This window comes from Tachypleus tridentatus, chromosome 3 (assembly GCF_004210375.1).
Source record: "Tachypleus tridentatus isolate NWPU-2018 chromosome 3, ASM421037v1, whole genome shotgun sequence".
Classification (NCBI taxonomy): domain Eukaryota; kingdom Metazoa; phylum Arthropoda; class Merostomata; order Xiphosura; family Limulidae; genus Tachypleus; species Tachypleus tridentatus.
This window is the reverse complement of record NC_134827.1, coordinates 59636821-59663046: the sequence shown is the minus strand read 5'-3', so window position 1 is coordinate 59663046 and position 26226 is coordinate 59636821. Positions and strand designations below refer to the sequence as shown.

General features: G+C 32.0%; 1 long non-coding RNA gene across 1 annotated transcript; it reads left to right on the top strand.

Moving 5' to 3' along the window:
- Positions 1–98: 98 nt before the first annotated feature.
- On the top strand, positions 99–25078 carry LOC143246950 (uncharacterized). The gene is made up of 4 exons (XR_013026281.1): positions 99–136; positions 12691–12874; positions 16249–16526; positions 24123–25078. It is a non-coding gene; the product is annotated as an uncharacterized LOC143246950 (long non-coding RNA).
- The last annotated feature ends 1148 nt before the right edge of the window (positions 25079–26226 follow it).

Genomic DNA, 26226 nt, shown 5'->3' with positions numbered 1-26226 from the left:
AACAAAAATTCAACGCTCAGGTTGCTTTTTTGTCGTTTAAATGCTATCAAATATATATGTATATTTTAGATGTTAACGCTGATCATCAAATCTAAGTTTTAAGATGCAAGGTAAGAGTGGTCGCTCTTATAAATTTGTGAGTTATTTAATCTTGATATTAAAATTCGAAGTCATTTGGGTTAAATAACAACTAGATATAGTCTGATTTGTAAATGAAAGAAAGATGGTCACAATTTAAACTTAAAATTTCAAATATGTAGATTTTACAACAAGGTTTAATTTTTAAATAGGCTTAACATTGTAACGGTACTTTAGGCTTCGTTAAAGATAAGCTTGTGATAAATCGTAGAACAGAATAAATATATTTTTATTAAGTAAATATAATCTAAAATATAGCTTACCAAAACTGTTTTTCTCTTCGTGTTTTATTATTACAGCAAAAATTAGTGAACTTGATTAACTGTAACTAGCCTATTCTAAAAGTTTTAATATCTTTTGGTGTTTTAAGAATTAACGTTATTACTTCAAGTGAGATCGCTAGTTTTGATCCAGCTTATAAAAATAGGTAGATTATAAATCAGACTAAAAATATTTTGTTGTTAACCTCACGTATGTTGTCAGTTATACTAATTTATAAAGTTCATATAGCTAAACTTCATTACGTTATTGTGAAGAAGGAGTAGAGATAAAAAATAATGTAATTGATTCTTAAATGTTAAGCTCAATAGTAGCTGTTAGCAAAAGATGGTAATTAGTATTGATAACTGTAAGGCTGCAAGTATCAATACAACAGTTGAGACTTGGAGACAAGCGTTCAAAGTTTGTCAGATGTAACGAGTACAATAACGGGATTTCATTTGGGAGCTTTGGACTGGCAGGTATTTTGAAGGAAGCTAGTAATGAAAATGCAATTTGTGTGTAGAATTTGTAATTGGAGAGTATCCTCATTAAAGAAGAGGCAGGTAAAGTGTGGACTGTGGAGAATGACAGTAAGATTTCAGGAGGAGCTTAAACATTTACATGGAAAAGATATATCAGTTAACACTGACATTCAGGAAGGCAGAAAGAACACTATTTGACTTAAAAGTTAGGAAATTGATCATAATGATTCTGTTCTGTTGAACAATAAATTCCAGGGTTTTACTTCTGCAGTTGAGGAACTGTTGGATGGAAGGAAAGCCAAAGATTGAATTACAGTGTTCGAAAACGTGTGAAGGTGACTATTTGTGTTCTTTGAATGTGGTTTCCATTTTTCTACTTGTTTCTCCAATATAGAAGTCGTGGCAGTTATCACATTGTATTTTATAAATAATATTGGTGTGGTGTTTGTCATTGTAGTTTTTACATAATATAGAACTTAGATTTGTGCTTGGTTTTTGAATAAATTTGGTATTAACTGGAATGTCATATTTTGTGACTAGTTTTTGCCAAAAAACTATTTTCTAGGTTGGTTCTAAGGACCAACATTAGAAATTAAAACATGTTTAGAAGATCTAGCCAGAAAACTTCTGATACTTTCCACAGAAAACAACCAACAGAAAGACAACTCTGACAATTTTATTGACTTTCAACAGCCAAACTTCCCCAAAAAATTAAAAATTTATATTTTCCAGAAACACCTAAAAACAACATTTTAAAAGATTTTTTCAAATAATTTTCTCACAAAATCATTAACATAATTTCACAACAGAAAGCTAAAAACAATCTTACAAAAAGAGACATTAATTCCATTAAAAACCTAAAACACGACAAAAACATAAAAATTTTAAAAGCAGATAAAGGAAACGTTATAGTCATAATGAACATGAATGAATACATCCAAAAAATAAAGAACATCCTATCAGACACAAACAAATTAAAACCAATACACACAAATCCAACAAAGACACATAAAATGCAACAGAACAAAATACTACTAAAAATGAAAAAGCCAACACAGTTTCAAAAACTTTATTCCTGCCTACGCAAGACCGACTCACGCACACCACAAATATTCGGCATCCCCAAGCCTCTCAAACCAGATCATCCATTAGGACCAATAACATCCACATATGAATTGTTTAATTACAATCTTGGTAAATACAAAGCATGGGCATTCTCCAAATATGTAACATCAGCCAACTCATTCATCAAAGACTCTTTTAATTTCAAGTCTAATCTTAACTTAATCATAAAGCCTTAATGGCCAGTTTCAATGTTATTTCCCTCTTTACAAAATTCCCAACCGCTGAAGCCTGTATGATAGTCTTAGAACTCTGTATTCGAGACCCTAACTCATCAATAGACATTCCCAGCAACCCTCATAGAATTCACCACAATGAAGACAAACTTCATGTTCAACAACCACAACTATATACCAACAAATCGCCTAAGCATGGGCAACTCAGTATCACCAGTTCTAGCTAATATTTTTATGACGCAAGTTGAAACACAAACAATGAACACAGCATTACATCTGCCACTAAACTGGTACAGATATGTTGATGACACAATTGCGAGATTCACATCCACACAACACACACTTAATTTTTTCAATCACATTAACTCTATATATCCCAACATTAACTTCACATGTGAATAGAAAGAAAGCAATCAAATATCATTTTTAACCTCAAAATTACAAGAACTGACACACAATTTAAAACAGAAATCCACTGAAAAATCATCCATACTGGACTATACATTCCTTGGAACTCAGCACATGAAACAAAACAAAAACTCAACACACTAAGAAACTAAATATGCTCACCAGATAAAATTAATAATGAGTTAGACAAAATAAAACAATACTTAGTCAACATCAACAAGTTTCCTCCACAAACCATAGTTAAATATTATACACACACACACACCTAAACATAAAGCAAAATCAACCAACAAAAGTAAATATACCTCACAAATCAAAAAATCATGAAACCATATACTGTTGCATATCATATATTCCCGATATTAGCAGAAAAATAACCAACATTTGGCAAAAACTAGTAACAAAATATGACATTTCAGTTAATACCAAATTTATTCAAAAACCAGGCCAAATATTTATTAGAATGTCAGTCTTGATGTCTCATTTCTGGGTTGGAAATTCTTTAAAAAAAAACCAAAAACAAAGCTGTTTTAGATCAAACTATTCAAACTGAAATGTCTGTAAAACTGTTAAATATTGTTTATTGTATAAATATTAGATACGTCTCATTACAAGTTAAATCGATAGGTAAGAATAAAAGAAAATTATATAAAAAATTAAAATATAATGAAAGATGAAGTAAAATATGATATGATAAACTTTTTACCAGCGCTAACAAATATTCACTAAAAAGGAATCATTTATAGAGATATTTAATCAAGTAATTTATTGTACAATAAAGAATGAAAACATTACTTTTTGAAACTGTACACAACTAAGACATGATTGACACTTGTGAATGATAATTTATTCCAAAACATATTCTCTTTCTCAGTGATAAGTCTGTAAAAATTGAATATAATGTTTTAAACTTCATAGTTTATTTTAACTGATCTCATGATATTTAACATATTAAAATAAATCTAGTTTTTAATAAGTACTGATGTTTTCCTCGTGAAATATCTTTATTACTTAATTGCTAACCGTGTAATTTGTACACGTTTTTACATTTTTGCCTCTCGATTTAAGTCCACCTTAATTGTTCACATTTAAAGTTCAAAGTATATTTTGCTGAAACTTGTGTTCTCCAGTGATGTTTTGTTATTTAGAGTGATGTGATAAACTGTGTAACTAAGTAGTACTACATTTTTACCCTTAGATATACTTCAATTTTCTGTGACATCTCTGAAAACCTCTTGATAATTTTGGTCCATCTAAAAGGAATTCATCTGTGCTTACCGAGAAAGCATCCTCACACCGTGACTTAAATATCGTCTACAATAAATGAGCCAAGATGAGTAAAGTTTAAAGGCAACCATATTGGTGACTATATCAGTAATAACACATGAAAAGACTTGTGGCTCTATTAGGAAGTCCCAAGTTTGTAACATCTATTTAAGTAGATACGTTAGCACAGTCTAGGTTAGATTAAAATATTTAAAAACACTCTCATACTTGGAAATTCTTGGAAACTCAGGGTGGTACAGCACTTTACTACAGAATTACAACAATAAAATCAGGGTTTTCATTGTCCTCAGTGAACATGTTAGATAGCTCGATATGGCTTTATTACAAAATAATACAAACACACAATATAATTTAATGTTATATATTGTTATAATAACTCACACAATATAATTGAATGTTATATAATGTTATAATAACACACACACAATATAATTTCATGTTGTATAATGTTACACTTGCAAAAATATTTATTCCTCGACATATTTTTTCAACAAGTTATTCAACAACATTTTTACTTAGATATTTTGTGTTTGATATAAAGTTATTATACCTGATTTTATTTATAAATTAATTTTAAATATTAAGTACATTATCAGTTGCCATGTGTTATATTCAGTTTTATTTTTCTAGTTATATTTATAACTGATGGTTTATGTGTATGTATACATAGGAAGTTATATCATATCACTGTACATACCCTAAAATATCAGTTTTCATACTATTTTCAACAAGAATTTGTATTGTTCATTGCAACCTTCAAAGAGTGAAAATGTTTATACTCTCTCCTAGCCTTGAAACTCCCACCTACTTTACGTTTCAATGTGATTCAGCTGCGTTGTAGCATGTAAATGTCCAAGAACAACTCATCACTAAAACACACACGACTATCACAGCTAACTTCCTGTTTACTGTAGTTCACATTCTTCAGTTCTGTATTAGTCAGAAAAGAAGCACCAGAAGTGTGAGGAGAGTATAGTATCTGTCAGAAATATGTTTTCACTGTAAGAAAATATTAACATTGATTCGATATCTTACTGAAACTAACATAACAACAGGAATGTCACTGAGGATCTCACATTGATTTGGTTTAGGAACCCAGACAAGCAGTCCTCGGAAAGTGTCTAAAGAATTTGGTTGGAATGTTATTTTTGTAAGAGGAATAAGCTAGTGAGAAAACACACTAACCAGGTATATTATTCTTCCATCTTGAAAGTCTAGGTCACTAAATTGTATGTAAAAATGAGTATGACATTCTTAACTGTAGATATGCTGTCTGGTTTATCTTATTTACCAATACATCTAGACTGGTCCATCTCTTTTTCTGTACCAGACCTCCCAGGAATAAACCAGCTGGAGAAAGTATGATGAGGGTTCTTTAGTCAACTATTATTATTTGGTTGGTCAAATTACTTTCTAAAACCAATTCCCTCACAAAATAATCAGTTGGATTTTGTAAATTATGGAATACTCAGCCAGTTATAATTTTCTCTGATATGGAACAAAGGGAAAAGGAATGGAAAGTACATGTGCAGCTAGTCCAAAAGTCACATGTAAAGCAAGAGAGTAGCAAAAGTGGGATGATACATTTGCTTTCTAACAATTAGAGTGGACACCACCTCCCCGAATTGTTAGCTCCCTATATAGTTCTGCATTCGAAAGATGCATTTTTAAATGATAGAGATTTACTTTGGTTTTTGACTTATATTTTAAAGCTTATGAACTTTCAAGCTGGTATTACTATTTCTGTCTCTGTTGTGATGGAAGAACTACCTCACATAAGTCAAATCTCAACAGTGGCTAGGTAAAGTAGTTACATGTTGATGACGTGACAGCCTATTTTCATATATTAGTGATTTTCATTATGCAGCCTAGAACTTCATTTCCTATGGTTTTAATCTCTTTCATCTCCCCGTTTTCAATGAGAAATTTAGCTTGTTTATTTATTTCCATCTTCTGCATAAGGCTTTGTCAACTTTGTTTCCTCTTGACAGTATTCAGCCATCCTTTCATTATGTGTACATCATTTCACAGCTATGTTCCATTCTGTATCTTCTCTCATTATGTCAACATCATTTCTCAGCTATGTTCCATTCTGTATCTTCTCTCGTTACGTGGACATCATTTCACAGCTATGTTCCATTCTTTATCTTTACTTTTATCTCATGACACATCTTAATTCATTTTTTTTGTTTATTTCAGTGAACCTACAGAAATCTTCCATTAATTCAATCATACTCAGTAACATGTATGAAAGTAAGTTTGAGTCAAAGGTATAGGGACTTCCATCATAGACATGACTTTCAAAATAGAAATAACTTCACTATAAGACAGATCAGAAGTGGATCAACCTAAAATAAAAGGAAGAAAATTCAGCCTCGTTGAGAAATGTTTTGAATATTCTCCTCAGTGAAAAGGGTATTAAAATTCACATGAAATTCAAGATTCATTTTCATCTGGAGTGAATTTTGAAACTTTAGTTAATTAACAACTATATAATAAAGGAAACACTAACAAACAACATGCAAAACATAAAAGAACAAAAAAGGAAGATTTTAACACATCATCAAATGTTAAGGAAAAGATGGGACTCCCCCTTGTATTATCTCCTGCTGGTTGGTCACCACAGATCTGATTTTGGAAAGTTAACATTTTCTTACATAAAAATTTGTTTCAATTAGATACTTAGCATTTCAGAGAAAGATTCTATCTTCTGTTAGCATCTTCCTTAAGTATTTGCATGACACTAGCTTTCAGGCAACTCCCACCTAAACTTTTGTAAGTTCTCATGAATTATATTATTGGATAATGATGTTACTGTGCAGTAAAGGCCCTCTCTCTATTAATAGGAGAGTGATTCAATTCCATGTTTGCTAGCTCCATCTGTACTCATGAATCTTCATTACTAATGACAAAAGAAGTCGTAAGTATCCAAAACAAAGCATACACATCAGGAAACTTGTGAGTGAAGTGGCTATTTAATAGGTGGAAGAGGGTACAGATGGTTTACTATGAGGTACATCGCTCTTAATACATTATAATCTATAAAGCAAATTCACTGGATAGATGTTTATGAGGTCGAGTGTTTAAAAATAAAGAGTTAAAGATCTGGTACTTACTCTATTATTGATATATAAAATTACCATGAAATTGTCAGAATGGATAATAATCAAACCATCTACTAGCATTGGTAAGAAATGCAAACATCTCCGTTTGATAGAATAAAGGTCGAGCACACTGTTGTGGAGGAATTGCTTATGCTGGTCCAGATGTCTGAGGTGAGATAGCTATTCAGAGATGTACCACAACAAGAAAGATAAGCATCTGTGAAGAGGTGTAGGTCTGGTTTGAATTGATTGTGATTTATGACATTAAAACTACTTCATAAGCAGCTGAAGCCTCAAATATTGATCAACATAGGGAATAGAACCCTGGATTTTAGTGTTATAAGTCCATAAACTTAAAATTGATCCATCGATAACCCGACAGTACAAAAACTAAAGTAAATAGTTTATGCCTGCATGTAAAATGTAAGTAAGTTTTACACGTGAAACTGTTTAATGTCGTCCTTGTGTACAGTGAGCTTATAGTATAAATCAGTCAGTTATTAAGTTAACTGGAAATTCTTTGTTTGACTTTTTCTGTAAACCTCTACATGAGACCCTATGAGAGAAGAGAGGACAACAAATGTTGGTGTAGACTATACAAGAAGACTTAGGATATGAACTAAGAACAGTGTTTGTATATAGTGTTAAAAGATTGTTGATAATATTTTTATTGAAGAAGGGCTTATTTCTGGATAAACAAGACTGCTTAGTGTTGGTGTTATTATTTGGATTATTTCATGACTTAATATTTAATGATTGTTAAGTTCTTCATAATTATATTGTTAAGTGTTATCCATTTTTCACTTCAGTATTGGTAAAGTGAAAAGACAGTGTTTGTTTATGACAACTGTTTCATATGAATCTGGTTCATTTTCTGTCCTTTTAATGGTGTAATTCAATATTTGAATTTATAGATAAGTAAATTTTCACTTTTTGAAATTAAACACTCACTATTCTCTAGTACTTTTCTTACAGTAGTTTTAGTTTTGGTTTTTATTGATATAAAAATGGCTTTACTTTCTGTGTACATATGTGTTTATTTTCTATTTCTCAGGTTTTTAAAGATTGTTTACCTTGTGGAACCACAACATGAATTATGCCTGCTGTTTAAAGTATTAATAATTGAATGTTATTAGAATGATGACATATTGTAACTTTCCAAATCACTGAATAAAATTCACAGCACTATGTGTTCGGACTTACATTGCTAGAAACCGGTTTGGATACCCATGGTAGGAAGAGCAAACATATCTCATTGTTTAGTTTTGTGCCTAACTTTAAACAAACTGAATAAAATTCAACTAAAAACTTTTTATGAATAACTCCTTCAACAATAGATACATTTATAAAACAACACAGAGATATGGGACTGATAACAGTTTATTATATCTATAAAATTATCAGACAAAAAACCATTAGTAATTACATTAAAAGCAAAATAAGTACTAACACAGCAGAGATATATATCAAAATGTATTTTTAAAAATTATTGGTTTATATAACTGTACATAAACATTATAAAGTTTATAGCCATTATTTCTTTTTATAACTGTACAAAAACATTATAAAGTTTTCGCCATTATTTGTTTATACAAATGTACGTAAACATTATAAAGTTTATAGCCATTATAACCTGTGATGTACTCTTAAGACCCCTGGTAATTAAGTAGGGGTACATTGACAGCTGTACATAGTATGTACACCATCTCCTATTAAATTATGGTCGATGTAATAACTATTTTGAAATTAGCCCACAAACTATCTCTACATGGTTAACTTATCTGTAAAGATATCTTGTGTCATTTGTTGTGATGAGAATACACCTCACTGAGTGTCTAACTATCCATAACTGATACATCATTCAGTTTACCACATAAAGTCTGGCTCTAACCGTCTCTACATTGACACATTATCCAGTTCCGGGCTATGTCTGGTAAACGGATGGCATTGTTAAGACTGGTTCTCTGGTAATAGTTTTAGCTGTGGGTATTCTAAATTGGCAGATACTGGTCATCTGTTTGTGTTTTGAATGAAGCTGTCGAGATGTGTAATATTGGTTTGGATATAGTCCTACATTCATGCTAATGGTACATGTCACCAACTTGTATTAACCTGCTCTGATCGGCCAGTTTTCATCTGATGGTTTTTCAAGTGGTAAAACATCGATATTTCTTTACTGAGGCCTGGACATTGTTCACAAACAATTTGAAATACTTTAAATGCTGTGATTGACTTTAAAAGAGGCAAGTGAGAGAAGCTTATGCAAATCTAGTGGATATAGTGTGAGCTAAGGTGATTAGTTTCAGATCATAAGTCCAATCATCACATATCTGATTTGGATAACAATAAACATTCATTAAAACATTAGTTTTGTTACCGTGGCTGGCTGGCATGTTAGTTTTGTTACCATGTTAAAATTACCTGTTGGTAATGAAATAAGCAACATTTGAACAAAATATTTGTGATATTTTACATTGTCAGATGTGTGTTTTGGATTATTTGGTAAAGATGGTAAAGCCATATCATTCTACATAATGATATAAACAAAGTTATTTCTATTTCGTTAGATCACTGTGTTACCGAGATCAGCAGTGTAAGTACTGGATCTGATCAAAATTGTCATCAGTGTAAGTACTTGAGATCTCACCAAACTTGTCATTAGTGTAAGTACTGGAGCTGATCAAACTTGTCATCAATGTAAGTACTGAATCTGATCAAACTTGTCATCAGTGTTAGTACTGGATCTGATCAAACTTGTCATCAGTGTAAGTACTTGATCTTATCAAACTTGTCATCATGTAAGCACTGGATCTGATCAAACTTGTCAACAGTGTAAGTACTGGATCTTAAACAAAATTGTCAGAAGTGTATTCACCCTGATCCTGAACTCCATATCAGTGAAGTTGTGCTGTCTGTGGTCCCTGAGACAAGGTTCTTGGAACTTATCTTTGCCTGTATGCTGACCTTTACACCACACTTCAAGCAGCTATGGGTCAAATGTATAAGAGCACTGAACATCCTCTGTGTCCTCTCTTCCACCACTTGGGCAGCAGATCGACGTTCTATGCTGAAGATATGTAGTGCTCTTATTAGATCGCAACTTGACTGTGGATTACTGATCTATAACTCTGCATGACCTTTGGCCTTAAAGATGCTAGATCCTATTCATCATTAAGGTCTTTGGCTCTGCACTGGGGCTTTCAGCACTTCCCCAGTTCAGAGCTTATACATAGAGTCTCATGAACCTTTTTTGCACCTCCATTGTTTGCAACTGTCTTTACTATATGCTTCGATACTTTGTTCCTTACCAAAGAATCTCATCTGGGGTTTTGTTTTCCTTCCTCGTTGGGCCATGCTTTTCCAGACCAGATGGTCTGCCATTGCTCCTTTTGGCATTTATATCAGGTGCAGTTAGATGAATTGGGTCTGTCCTCAATAAACATTGCTGTATCCACTGGTTAGCCCATCCTACCATGGCTTCTTACAGTTCCAAATTGTGACCTATCTTTAAATCATCTGAGAAAAGTAGACACTCCTGATTGGAAATATTGTCTGCAATTTGCTGAACATCTTTCGAACCATCCTTCCATTCCTATTTATGTAGATGGTTTGAAATCAGGTGACTGTGTTGGCTCTGCCATGGATTGTTGTGCTTTGGTGGTTGCACACAGAATCCCCACTACAGCTTCTGTGTTTACTGCTGAACTGTATGCCATTTCCCTTGCCCTGGATCACATAGAAGTTAAGCAGTAGTCAAACTGCACTATTTATACTGACTCACTTAGTTCTCTACTGGTCCTAGAAGCGCTTCACGTTAATTCACACCCTGTTCTTGCTGATATTCAAAACCACTGGCCCATTTCTCTTTAACATCTACTTCTATCCAGTTTTTCTGGATACCAGGCCACTTTGGTATTCATGGGAATGAGCTTGCTGACAATGCGGCTAAGTCTATCTGCTCTGGCTCTATCACCACTGTACCTGTCCCATACATAGACTATGGTCCTGTATTCAACACTCATTTCTGTGCCAGCTGGCAGTCGACTTGGAGTTAGCAACACGAAAACAAGCTTTTCCAAATAAAACATTATATTGGCGTCTTGCTTCCGTCAGGATTGGAGAGAGTAAGTTGTTCTAACTAGACTACGCATTGGTCACAGTTTTTTAACTCATCATTTGCTTTTATCTGGGACTGATGCACCAGTGTGTAGTTTGTGTAACACTCAAATTACAATAAACCACATTTTACTTTCTTGTCATTGTTATGACTCTCAACAACGGCACCATTTTAAACATGTTCTGTCCCAAGGTTTGTCCATAATGTTAGACAGTGATGGTGACACTGTCCACCTTGGTAATGTTTCTAGTTTTCTAAAGGTCATTAATCTTTTTAATTTCTACATTACACCTTTTTAATGTGGTTCTTTTTAAAAATCATCTAGTTCGATTTAAAATTAGAAACTGGCCTAACATGAAATAACTCGAAGCTAGGACTGGAAAGGCCAACTTCAGGTGACTAATGCTGCTGTTTGAACTACCCATTAGTCATCCTGGCAAGGTATTATTATATCAGGTGACTGATGGTGGTTTTTGTACTTACCTGTTAGTCTTCCTGGTGAGTTATCATTATTACAGTTACACTACAGAAAGTCCTTTACAACTTAAATTTCCGTAATTTTTTCTTGACTTTGTAGACTAGATGTAAACATTGGTTTTATGCTATTTATGTTGTGTTTTTTTTAACTTTAGTTTGTTTGTTTTTTTTACCTTAATTTCCTTTTATGAATTTTACAAAATTTACTTTTAACTTTTTACCAGTTGTTTGGTGCAGATAGCCTAGCTGCTTTGTGCCATAAAACACTTAATCAAGCAACAACGAATCAATAATGTAACAGTGAACTTTCTGTAACATCATGCATCTCTTGATCTCCACAAAAATGAGAAATTCATGAATCTAATTTAGAGAAGAAAATTGCAGTGATTTGTAACAAATGGAATAAAAAAGACAACAAATTCAACACTATTTATTGTATCAAGGGAAACTAAAGGATATTTTAAATGAGAAAGTTAAACTGTAGTACACATTTTCAGTAAGTATAAACATTGATAAGACTTCAAGAACCAAGTTTTGGCTTTTTTAAAAGACAGACTGCTCTTTTCCAGATTCAATTGAAGGCTTCATCATAAGCATAAAATCTGCTTATCACAAGAAAATTCATAAAAGGGCACCAGGACATAGAAATGTCTTTGTTTCTTGTGACAACTTCAAAGTATCCTCACAAACACAAGGTTAAGTAGAATGCAATTAAACTATCCCAGAAATAGTATGTTGTCTTCTTGAAATATTGAGTCACAAAGAAGTAACACCTCAGGTTTGATGTTTCATGTGACAGCTTCCAGGTTTAATCAGAATTTAAAAAATTAAAGATTGTTGTAAATAATAAATACTATGGGAAAGAAAGATATGTAGTATTTGTATACTTAATCATTCACATGTAAAATATAAGAAAATGAGTTCTTTAAGAAAGCAAGTTTTTATATCCTCAGTTTCAGAAAATGTGGGAAGACTAGGACATTTCTTAAAATTCTGTTTATAAAATATAGATTTGTAAATCCTTTTTTCCTTGTTATTATAATAATAGGTAAACTGAAAAGCATCAACTCAGATTGTGATGTTTACAACGTATTAATAAGTAGGTTTTCTTCTTTCAGGTGGTTTACAGCTGTACAAAACATAATTCATCATGGTATCAAGCAGAAGCATGTTCCGTCTCCCACTATTCAGTTTCATCTACAGTCTTTCTTTGACAATGTAGCAATGCTAATGACTCTGCAACTTCAATCTCTCTGCAAGGTGTTTATGGAAAAATACACTGAATTTTTATGCAGATCTAAGGTAGTTATGCCAATATTTGCCTGACATTTTAAAGAAAGATGTTTAATTTATCTTTACAATAACATGGGTTGTCCTATTTCCTATTTGTAAATGCATAAACTATACTACGTTTTGTCTGTTACAAATGCATAATTAATTTTTACCTAAATAATTGATTATCTGTAAAAGAAAGTTACCAGTAATACAAAAAATGTTTTAAAAAATGTGTAACTCTAGATTAAATGTTTTATTGACATCTCATTGAACTGAATGTGTTAAATACTGGACCTGGAACATATAAAGTTGAATAACTCTGGAATTTACAATTATCTAAACTAAGACTGAAGTGAGAAACTGAGCAGTGGACACTTCAGAATAAAAGACTCATTGAATGATGAATGGATGCAAAGAAAATACAAAACACTCCTCATTTATGATCAACAATTTAAGCTGAACAATCAACCAACTACATCACTGCATCTCAAACTATGATTAACTGATTTTGCCTGAGATGGAAAAATGTGAAAATTTCATTCAGCAAATAAGTGAAGTGGAAGAGTAAATAGTGTTCATAAGACAAATGAAAAACAGAAACTAAACCTGTTAGGAGTAAACCAACTTTCATAGCTCATTAAAGAGAATCTTCACATTTGCAAAGCCACATGAAATTATTTCATAATAATAATTTGTACACAAATACTCCAGAGCTGATGAAGTGCTGTTGCCCAAAACATGGTATTCGTGTTTTATCAATAAAGTTATTTTAAATTGTTGACTCTTTCAACATTGCTTTATAATCTATTTTGCATTTGATATTTTCTCACCTATACAGTTATTTTATTATTAGAACTAATCATTCCTTTATTATGTCATTGATGTAAATCAAAAAATGAGCAAAGGTTCTAAACCTGACTCTCACTTGTGATATTAATAGTGTGACTGAATTGTATTTCCAGTAACAATCTTCCATTCAGCTGCTCTTCTATCCAGTTAGGTAATTTTTTTCTAATACCTACAGAGATAATTCCTTTTAAATGTTTTATTTAGCACCTTGTCAAATGCTTTCTGAAGGTTAATATACCAAATCTACACTGTTATCCTCATCTACATAAGCAGTAACCCTTTTAAATGACTTTGTAAAGCCTCTATTATCAGACTTTCTTAAATTTTTTTCACAACTGATGTTAGATTAATACACTTGTAATCACTGGGAGAATTTTTATTATCTCTCATGAAAAGAGGAGTGAAATATAAGCTAACTTACAATCCTTTGGCACCTGCCCACTATTCAAGAACTAACAAAAAATAGTAGCATGCAGCTTATATATCTAATCCTTAACCTCCTTCAAATTTCTTGGTAAATATCTTTTTCAACCTGTTCAAGATTAGGAATACCTTTTAAAAATTCATTAATTAAAACTGAAGAAAAACAAATTTAATAACCCAGCCTTCTCATAATCATTAAATATAGGCCGATCTCTATCAGTCCTAAAGGGTTTTACCTTATCTGAAGACTTTGTTATATTTCTTGAATATACAATGCTTTTCTTTAATTTTATTTCTTATACCCTTTGTGAACCAACCTGATTTTTTTTATTTGGAGCTACCCTTTTCTTTCTAAAGGAATACATTTGTTTAATTATTTTCTCTGTATTTACCCCACAGACAATCCTATTCATATACTTTGTTAAGGAATCACCCATAACTACAATCTTCTTAGGTTATCATCCACATCCTTCTCTGTTTCTTTTGTTGACTTTCTCTCTAGTAGTTCCTTGTATATACAATTCAATGAATAAAATATTTTGTTCAATAGAACAGGCTCGTTACAGTTACCTCCACTATATAATATTCTTCCTAACTTTCTGAAAAAAATTGTTAGTTGATGTACCCTTGCTGCCATCTCCCACAGTTTACACATCTCTTTATTTATAATAGTGATAGGCATAAGCCTCTTGTGTCTTTCTATTTTCTTTAGTCTTTTGAAATTCTTTTTGAAGTGTTTAGCCTTAGCCAATGGAAATTTACTACACAACATTTACCAACCCTTTTACAATGTTTTGGAGGTAAAACATCTGAATTATAAAATTCAAGTTATCTTTGTAGTCATCTTTGAATATCAAAGTTAATGTTAACTGACACTATCATACAACTCACATAAGATTTGCATTAAGAATAAAAGTAGAAAAACTTTAATTTACACACAAAGAGAAACAGTCCTAAAACATTTTTTTCTGCACTTTCAAAAAAAGGTTTACAAAGAAGTATACAAGTGCAAGAACCACAACACACTGCTGAGTATATATTTTTCAACATTAAAAAAAGTTAAACTACAGTGATACAAACTAACAGCTTTCAGAGAAGAAGGAAAAACAGTTTTGGTTACTCTCCTAAAACATTTTTGTGTATACATGTATTATGATTGTTTCTCTTGTGTGTTTTAATTCACATTTAAATTTTGTAAGCTTGATTAGCTTATAATTAGTAGGATTCATTTCTTTTTTGTTTTTTATTACTTTACCTAAAATAGCATAATTCTATGTATATTATGTAATTTCAATGACCAAGCTTGATTGCCTTGTAAAAGAACTTGTACCTTTAATACATCCCCACGTTATTTTCTAAAGTTTACCACAGAAAAGATATTTTCATTGTTTACAAAAAAAACAATGGAAAATTTCTTAAAAAATTACTTTAAACATTGGTTTTGTTGTTTATTTAGCATTGTAGAAAATTTACTTCCAAATATGGGCTAAATATACTTTTCTTTCTTCTTTGTGGATAAAAGTTAGTCAACTAATCTGAGTATAATGTTTGAGTTTTATACATACGCCTTAAATTACTGTCTTGCAAATCATTTTGTACTGTTTGTGTTTATATGTGATGTTCATTACAGTATCAGAACTTTGTTTACCTTTTTTATTAAGACTTTGATTATTACTTCAGGTAAGATAAAAATTTAAACTTTGATTATTACTCCACATAAGATAAAAATTAAAACCTATTAACTGTAAAAATAATGCTTTTCATCACCACACATACATAAGTAGAAAATGAACACAGCCATTTACTTGTACAGTTCAAATCCTTGGCAAATTGAGAGTTAAGTATGGTGAGCAGTTAGTTGTAGTTGATAAGTTCTGTATAACAGAGGACTGCATTTTAAAATACATGTTTGCATACCTATACAACCTTCATGCAGTTGTTTACTTGCTTGTCACAAAAAGAAAAAAAATGTCACAGATTAGTTAGAAAACATTAAAATATTTTCTAAACTTTTACAAATGATTTTTTAGGCTTTGTAGAGTAGATAAGATGCGACCATCCAGTATGTTGCACAAAAATATCTATTTATCTATAGAGTAAAATTTGTATACATGTCTTTTTTGTTTCAGGAAAATCACATGTTTATTATAAAATTGGTTGCAGTTGGACAGCAGATCAAACTTGAACCAACTTACCATAATTTTGAAACAGTTTTGCTGGATATCTTGGATTCTTTGCTTCATTCTGTCAGAATAATTCTTCGAGTTGAAAATCATCTGAATACACAATGTTTTGGCTCTCAAGTATTATCAAGACACAGATATTAACTGTTCTCAAAGAACAATTTCAGCATCTTCAGAAATACATGAACAACTTTAATAAGTATCTTTACATTTTAGATGGTGAGGTATGTTTTCAAGTTATTAAAGTAGGAAATTTATTTACATCATTTGATCGGTGATCATGTTAAAATATAAAGAATTAACAGTTTTTTTCCATTATATTTAATCATTTTATATTTGATTATGATGGCTAACTATGGGATAATAGAAAAACTGCTTATGTTTGTGCTGCCTAACATGTTACTTCTAGTGGTGCAGCCAAGTACAAAATTTAGTATGAACCCACAGCAATATTGTGCACAGGATGTACACTGTCCTTTTGAGACAAATTACAGATTAAAAACAAAAACTCTACATATGACTTATTTAGACATCTGAATCATCATGCAATCTCTAATTGAGTAGGCTTGAGTAATGTGCAGAATGGTTACAGTCATGCCAAAGCCATCCCATGCTTATGATATTCAAATATCTGATATATCTACTCAGCACATGGGGAGAAGACACAGTAATCCTTAGAAAGTAACATACAGCGATTAGATCCAAATGCAAGCCCACCAATATCACTCCTAGGAGGGCGCTAAAAGTACTTTTAGAGTTAAATAAATATCAGTAAAATAGTAGGTAAAATACATAGTGGCCAAGGGGGATAACATAAAGAACTAGGTTTATGTGCTGATCCATCAAGATTTTCTGTAGAGGCCCTGAAGGTGCATGCCAAGTGTAGGTGAGAAGTGTATATGCACAAACAGCATTTCTGCTTGATATATATATATGACATGATGTAGTAAACATTTAAGAGAATTTGTAAAAGTTATAAGTTATTCTAAATATATTTATAATTACAAAAACAAACCTCAGCAAAACTGACTGAATTCTAACTTTTTAGCAGTCCTCAAACCCAGTGGGTCAGCAGTAACTTTATGGATTTAAATCTCTAAGTTCATGAGTTCAATTCACTACAATGGACAGAAAACACAGTCCAATGTGTAGGATTTTACTAAAACAACAATAAATTTTTTACTACATTTCTTCATTAAAGCTTTTCTCCCCCCGCTAGTACAGTGGTATGTCTCCAGATTTACAACGCTAAAATCAGGGGTTCAATTCCTCTCAGTGGGCTCATCAGATAGCCCAATGTGGCTTTGCTGTGTGAAAACACACACACACTTTTTTTATGTATTCTCTTCAGAGGCCATTATTATAAGATATTTTTTTGCTATAATGTGTTTTTCTAGTTTAAGAATTTACTGAAGGCCTTTGTAAATAGAACATTGTGGAGACTTCAGGACCAATTAAATAATACTAAACATTTGCTAGATGTAAAGAAATATATGTTAATGAATCTCACAAGACAAATTAACAAGAATAATTAAATATTGTGTAAATGACAGCAATATAGCAGGTTAATGAAAAACAATATGAAGTTCTGCATTGGACTATGTTAGAAGACTATATTCTGAGAGTAAAAATTTTAAATACTTTTGTTACTTGATTTATTAAGTGGAATATTTAGTGTCTGATATTTGTGTCTGTGTTACTTAAGTGTTTTAAAACCAAACAAATCATAATGTCATTTTGTTCATTAACACTACAATGTGATTGTGTTAGTAAACAATGCTCTGTGTCTTTAGAGAGTTTATTATGTAACTGTGTTGGTAAACTCTTGGTTACATAGTAATATTTGTATTATTTGATAATTGAGTTTAAAGCAGACAGTGTGATTGTATTAATAAACTGTACTTTAGCAATAAATAAGTGTTATTATATTATTAACATATTGTATTATATGTGTTGCATTGTTTTAATAATAATTATTCCAGTATGATCTCAAACACAGCTATATCACATTTCTTTTGCTCTTTGAGCATTGTTAAAAACTTTTCTCAATCAGTGCACCAGTCTATATACCCCTATCAATTTTGCACCATTTCTGAACATGTACATATCATGTGACTACTTTCCACCAACAGTATTGTGCTCCCTATATTGAAGCAGCTTAGCTCTTTCTGCCATTCTCACTCAATCCTCACTTTTAAGAATTGGCAGATTCTGAAAGAAATACACAAGAAAAATGTTAACTTCTGATATGGTCTTACCTCCTTTCACACCTTCTCTATTGGTACAGCATTGTTTAGTTATGTTTTTTGCATGCTACTGAAATATAAGAGATCTCATGAATTGCAAACATTGTGTCAACTATGCATTTCCTGTTACAGTTGAAAATGTTACTGTTAAACAGCTTCTCAGGAATCAGGTTAGACTTCATCTGTAAAGAAAGTTTGTCTTAATTTGCAGGAAGCTACGTTTGTATGTTCAACAGTTATTTCTTCTTATTTTTCATGTGGCATTGTTTCTGAGAAAAAATACAATTAATGAGAAAATAATTTGGACTCTTTTTCTCCAGTAGCTTATTTTAATCTATTACACTGTACACTTCTTAAAGAGTTTTCACCTTCCACCCATTCCTGTACTGCAATGTCATTCACTTTGGTGGTGAATTGTTCTTCCTGTCCTTTATCCTGTTGCTTCCAGCTCTATCAGGGAATCCATGATAAGTATTTCAACATGAATGCTTCACTCTTGGTTAATACACTTGTAGCTTGGCTCCAATACTTTTTGTGTGGCTTTGTCCTTATCTAAAAATGGAAGAATTAAGTATTTTGTGTCATCTCTGTTTGGACTTTGCTATGTTGGAAATTTATGTGTCATTTGTCATCTAAGTGTCTTTAGAGGCATTGCAAATGAGATATTGATTATTACTTTGTTGTTTTTCTTTGCATATTCATTAATATTAAATACTGTGTAGACTTAACAAATTTCAAGGGCTTGTTAGGTTATTTTTACTAAGTTCTTTAACTAAGTATGTTTAAATTGATTGCAAGTTACACATGATTACTACTTGTAACATCTTATTTGTTATTCCAGCTCTCAAATGGTGCAACAGTATGTCTGTGGATTTACAATATCAGAAACTGGGTTTCAATACTCGTGGTGGACAGAGCATAGATAACCCATTGTGAAACTTTGTGCTTAACTTCAGACAAACAATTCTTATTATCTTTTCATAATTTTCTTCATCAATCTTAACTGTGTGCTTTATCATCTTAATTTTTGTTAGTGTAGGACTTAAATGTGTCCTTTTTTCTTTAGGTTAATTTAGAGGATTTGTGAATTAATATTGATTCTTAATGTGTTTTCTAGGTAATATTTATTGGTTTGCACATTTTTTTTATTATTTTGTGGACTATGCCGATTTAGATGGTTTGTCTGATATTTATCAGTACTTTTTTAAGCTATATATGTTTAAATAGCTTGTATGTCACATATCTTTACTAGTAACATGTAATTCACTAATCTATAAGAATGATATTTTTCATTGTTTTTATCTCCATGCTTTATTCTCATAATTTTCTTCAGTGTTTGATGTAATTATGTGTCCTTTGTCATCTAGATTACTTCAGATGAATTGTAAGTTAGATGTGGATTATTAATGTGTTTTCTAGGTAATCTTAATCATTTTGCACAGTTATTATTATTACATATTTTGTGGGCTAGATACACTTAGATGGTTGTCTATTTGATACTTATAAGTACTTTGCTAATTAGGTAGATTTAGATAATTTCTAGATTACATACCAGAAATAGGTACTTGATTGTTCTATTTGAATAAATGCTGTTGTTTTTTTGTAATTCTTTACTATGTGCCTTATCATACTAATTTTGTAAACTTAGAACTTAAATGTTTGTTTTGTTCCATCACTGACATGTTTTATTCTTTCCTGGTTACAGAGCTGAGCTTTGCTTTGGTTTCTTTTCTTATTTTCATGACACTAGTAATATCATTTTATCCTTGTAATCTACAGCTTGGAGTTCTTCTTTCCATATCACCATTCTCAAGTTTTTGGCAGTTCATCAAGCTTTATCCTACTTTCTTCCTCTCTCTATCATGGAGTGGGTGGTAATGTTACATTCTGACATCTTCACTGTAGTAACTCGTATCACAGAGCCAGGAAGTAACAGTTCAAGGTCTCTGTGTTTTCAGATCCTAAATCTCTTTTCTGGGCCCACAATTACCACTTTGTGGTCTTCACTTGCCTTTTCTCCTAAATCTGGTAGTGGATTTTTATCTCCTTCCAACAAGATTCTACATGTGGAATAGTCTCTTAATCTACAGGCCTGTAGGTGGATATGTTTTCAGTTGGAGATATCTCATTTATGCCTTTCTCCACTGGATCACCAAATTTCCTTTTCTTTCTTCTTCTGTTTATTATCCACTAACTTTGGGGGGTAGTCGTGTTCAGTCAAGTATGGAGAATTCTTCACAATTATGCTTAATATCTTATTTGATATTCTTTCAAGAGTTCTATTTTTATTCCAAACCACACTATGTCTTGTTTTACTAGTGGTTCTGTCTTGGCCAATATAACCATCATTCTCACTGCTCCAGCCTTTACTTGTGTAACCTTTGTCTACCCTTAAATCTGTATTCTGTTGATTTCAGTTATATATTGTTCGTCCAGATGTCACCACACTCTGCCTTCACACATGGCTTTTTGTCAGGTGCATTGTTTCAGCCCAGGGATTGACTCCATGTGTTACATCTTTTTTTTTCTTGTACCCTTTCATGTCCATTTACCACATAGGTGAGAGTATACCTTAATACTTTGATCTATTTGTTGTGAGTTTTTTCCTTTCTACCCTTCTGTTCATTCTCTTTCATTGTTCTTCACCTGGTTGTTTGACAAAGGGTTCTCCACGTTGGTCATTTCTAGATATCTGATAGACTTGTCAAACACATTCCTTTTCTGCTGGTTTTGTCTTTTCCTTTCATTTCTCTCCATTTTATTATTTCAAGTCATGCATCCTCTATGTTCCTATAATATGGATGATTGGGATCTTTGTGTGATTCTTTACATCTTTACCATCCTTCCTTTGAACTTTCATTTTCATGTTCCATCATCCTCTTCCCCTCAAGATTTTATTTTCTTCTCCTCATTGCTTATGGAAATCACAAATTAGATATTTCTGTTTTCAATGTTACCTGCTTCTTCTACCATTTCTCTTATGTCATACTGCTTAACTGGTCTTTCATCCCTAAGATTTGTGCTGCTCATGGATGCTGTTTGACTATCACTTTCATCTTTCACTGGTGCTGATGCTGATTAACTTTTGTCTAGTTCTCTCCTTATGATTTTATGTGGTATTTCCTGACTACTTTTGAGGTTCAATTTCCCAACTTTTATACCCTGGAAACCTTTCATTTTTCATAATAACTCATTAGGCTGGTGTATTCTAACTCCTCCATGGAAGGCCCCCACCTCCACAATGTGTTTTCTCACCTTATTCATCATTTTGTCATATCTTTTTGCCTGGTCAGATATGCACTATTGACGTCATGATTACATTATAACACTCACTGTAGGAATGGGATGTTTCAACAATACCACTTGTAGCATACCCTGTGGTATGTATATGTATATATCATTTGGAGACCATCACTCATGGACTTCCTGAGTAAAGCAGAAGGGATTATCACCCATGCTTGCTGACCTTTTGATTGCATTAATTGGGAGTGATATGCTTTAAAAGTAGGAATTAAAGATACCCATTGTACTTTCTCTAGTGTGATGGTCCTCTGGACTCCCCACCACATGTAATTCCCCCTTTTTTCTTTCAGTGTAACATGGGAGTTCTTACCCATTTCTTAGTTTCTGAAAAGATTGATCATGAGTGAGACTAGAAATTTACTTTACCAGTTAGAAGAGGGCAAGGCTGATCTGCCTTCTTCCATTTCCTCTGGATGCTTTTTATCAGGTGGACTCCTGTCAAAATAAAGTAACAAATAGGTTAGAGCAGGCCCAGCCTATACAGAATCCTCCTCTTAAAACTAGGTGCAGGATGACACTCTCCTATTCTTATAGCTGTTTATGGTAGAGACTCCTATTCTCATTAATTCTGGTTGCAGGAGGTTCTTTTCCAGCTCCTACAATTGAGTTTGGGGGGACTTCACCTGCTTCTCAGTGACAGATACAGGACATAAGTGCACTGTTCCTATGGTTGAGTAAGTGTTACAAATCTTCCTAATAATTCCAGATGCTGGATATCTCTTTCCTGTATTTATGACTGGGTAATGAACGATTTCTGTTCGTGACACTGGTTACAGATATTGCTTTGTTCATGAGGTTGATTTGAGGCAACCCTGTAATGCTAGTTTTGATGTATTATACTTCTTGTTCCTAATGTGGTTTTGGGAGTTTGTCCAGTTTCAGCCAGAAGCTAACTTCCACTTCTTAATTCCTGTATACTTATGATTAGGCTTGTTACGTATATATATAGATAACACAGTCCACGTGGCTTAGTCACGTTTATGTTTATGTCATAATTTATCTTTTTTTCATCATCAACCTTCTAATGCCAAGGACAAGTCATGAAATCTCATTTGTCTGGTTGAGATTGCACGTGTAGGTAGCTAATTCTGTTTATATTTTACTGTGGATTACACCTATGACAGATTCATTTCCTACATCATGAGCAAAGAGCATACCTGTTCCAGAAGTCAGTATGGTACCTCATAAGTGTGTTTCATTTTCATCTCAAAGCACATACATTCATTCAGGGGGGAGTCACTTTCCACTTGGTTCCCACATTGTATGCTAAAACTTTGCAGTGTTGAATTCAAGTTTTGTATGAAAGGAGGTAAGACCATATTGGAAGTTAACATATTTCGTGCACTGAAAATGCATTTCTGATAGCTGCTTACTTCCTCTACCCTTGGCTGGTGTTCTTCTTTTATAACCTGCCATGAAAGTAAGGATTGAATAACAATAGCAGAGGGATGTAGCTGCACAAATGTAGGTGATGCAAAAAATTAGTGGAGAGTATTCACATGATATGTACATGTTGAGGTATCATGTGAAATTGGTGAAGTATATTAACTGGCAGGCTGATCATGAAAATGTTTTACAATGCTTAGAGGGCAGAAAAAGGTTGAGATAGCTTTATGTAAGACGAAGTAAGTACCTATTTATAATACATTTTCAGTGTATGAAAAATGTCAACTTCTGAACTTTAAAAAAATAATTTTTTTGCATTTTAAATTTATAATTCTGTGTCTAAGGTTTACCAAACTCACTTTTATTATTGATTCAAAAACTATTTTTCTTTCTTTGATATAGTAAAACTTTTGCAATAAGTCATATTCATGCTTTTTTTTGCTTTTTTTGCAAAGTTTTTCCTGTAAAGATAAATTCTCTTCATTTACATTATTAGACATATATGAATACTTTTAATTTGATATTTTATTAAGTTTATTAGATATTAAATTTTTCCATCGAAACCTTCTCGTTCTTTTTCCACTGAAATTTCAAGAACCTTGTTATGTGATATGCAGGTCTTTGATTTGCACTACCTAACACTGTTTGAACTTATTTTTAAGAACTTCATTCATTGAAGTGTTCAGTTAGAGATGTCAGTAAAGAAAAGAAGGAGGTCCTAATTCTAAAATAGTTTTTGCTATCCTAAAATATGTTTTAAATCTGTAAATTTTGTTCAAAAACAGTTTTATGATAACATTTTTTATGTATTTTTTAGTTTATTATTTTTTATTTCCCAATAATGCATCTTCATTAGACTGAAAAAATCACTGTTTAATATGTTAGAGTGAGAGCAGCTTTGTAGTATGGAGAAAACAGGTTTATGAGTATAAATCATGGATCAACAAATTTATGTACACTGCAGACAAAATTGTTGATCTCGGAATGTTCCAGTTGGATTTTCGGGAACATTATGAGTCTTTAGCTAGTCAAACAGAGATCCTTTTGGAAAAGTTATTGAATAACATCTCAAATGAGCACCAGGAAGAAAGTAAAGGTAACACCATAAAAATTTAAGCACAGACTTTTTTAATGTTATAAATTCTAATCTAATCAGTTTATCAACAAAAAGCATAAAATGAGAGGGTATTAGATACATACTGTTAATTTAAAAAGTGTGTAGCATTTTTTATTGTACAGTAAATATTAATTTACACTAATAAGTACCTTCACAGTTATGTCATCTAATATATTATCTTATCTACTTGATAATAGTCATTTTATAAATTTATTAAAATATTTTAAAGTTGATAACCTATCCTGACATAAAAAAGATAACAAATAAAAAATGATGCATAAGTTGTTAAGTTGTATTTTTGTAAAATCTATTAAACAGAAGGAAGTATATATAGAAGGAAGTAGGAATCTATTGTTTATTGGGTTATTATTCTCTACAAATATTCAAAATAGCTAAAAGGTAACACTGATAATTTGTGAAAGACAATTTTAAAACATATCTGACCCTTACAAAAATTATGTATGTTATAGTCAAAAGCCAACTAGTTTAGAACTACATCAGTTATTACAGATCATAATTAAAATAAAATGCCTTAATGAAAGTCAACCAGTATAAAAAAAAATTGTAAAATTTACTTACTGTTGTAAATCAATGAACTAGAAAATGAAATCCTAAAATCATTAGATTGTATTGAGTCATTTGTAGTACTCTTGCTATTTATGATTTTTGTTGATATAGAACTGAAACTTCTTTTAACTAATAAAGTCTTATTTCCTAGTAATAACTATAACCATTTTCGTTTGTTTATTTATATCACTTCTATTCTTCACCTTCAGGTTTTCACCCTAATAAACAAAATATTAGACTTACACGATGACTGGAAATTCTGTACAATTGAGAAAAGCCTTACTATTATTGTTGGATTAACATGTTCATCACCAATGAAGTACTAATGAGTCATTTCTATTAATCAGGCACTAATGATGTGTTAACACATCAATCAGCAAAGATGCTATAACTGTGTGTAAGCAAACAGATAAACAGTCCTTTAGTATTGTACAATGATCATGCATGTGTGTTTCCCTCTTTCAATTAGTAGAAAGTATTTTTTTACTAAAAGATAACATTTTTGAGTGGCTGTCTACCACTTCGATACCACTATAAATGTGCACCTACTTCCACCCAAATTTTTCTTATGCCTTTTTCACCAATATATTCTTACTAGGAAGAGAGGCATCTCTGAATGACAACCTTATGTTGAACACTCTGATCAAGGATGTATCTTGACTTCAGCTTAATGTACTCAAACTTTTGGCAGTACTTTGGGCAAGTTCCCATTTTCTATCCCTCCTGTTGGATCATTTAGTTATGGTTCACTCTTTAAACTTCACAGTCATATCTTATATCAAGTGTCAGAAAAGTATCAGATCCAGGACTCTTTGTTTTCAAACCCTATACCTTCTTTTTCTTGTGTAACTTCTCAATACATTTGCCTTATTGTCGCACGCTTTAACGCGCTTGGCCATGCTGGGCCGTAGGCTAACAACCTACTCACTAAAAAACCAAGTCTGTTTTGAAACCACAGAGTTTGCAGCCCTCTGTTCCTTACGGAATTTGGGGGCACTATTATTATTATTATATATACATACATATATGAGAAGCTTAACAAATAACAGTTTCGGGTATATATGTGATGTTTTGTTTTGAAAAATTCGAGAATACAACGAAAAAAAAAGTCAGAATAGTTTGTTATGAGACATGTACACCGTGTTATATACATTGTCTGTTGATCAACAATGTAGTCAACAATTATACAAGAAAATACAATATTTTTACTATGTGTGACAAGAGAATATATTGTTCTTTTACCATAAAACACCAGCACTTTATTAAAGGGTGGTGATAATCTGAAATTTCATGGTTTAATGAGAG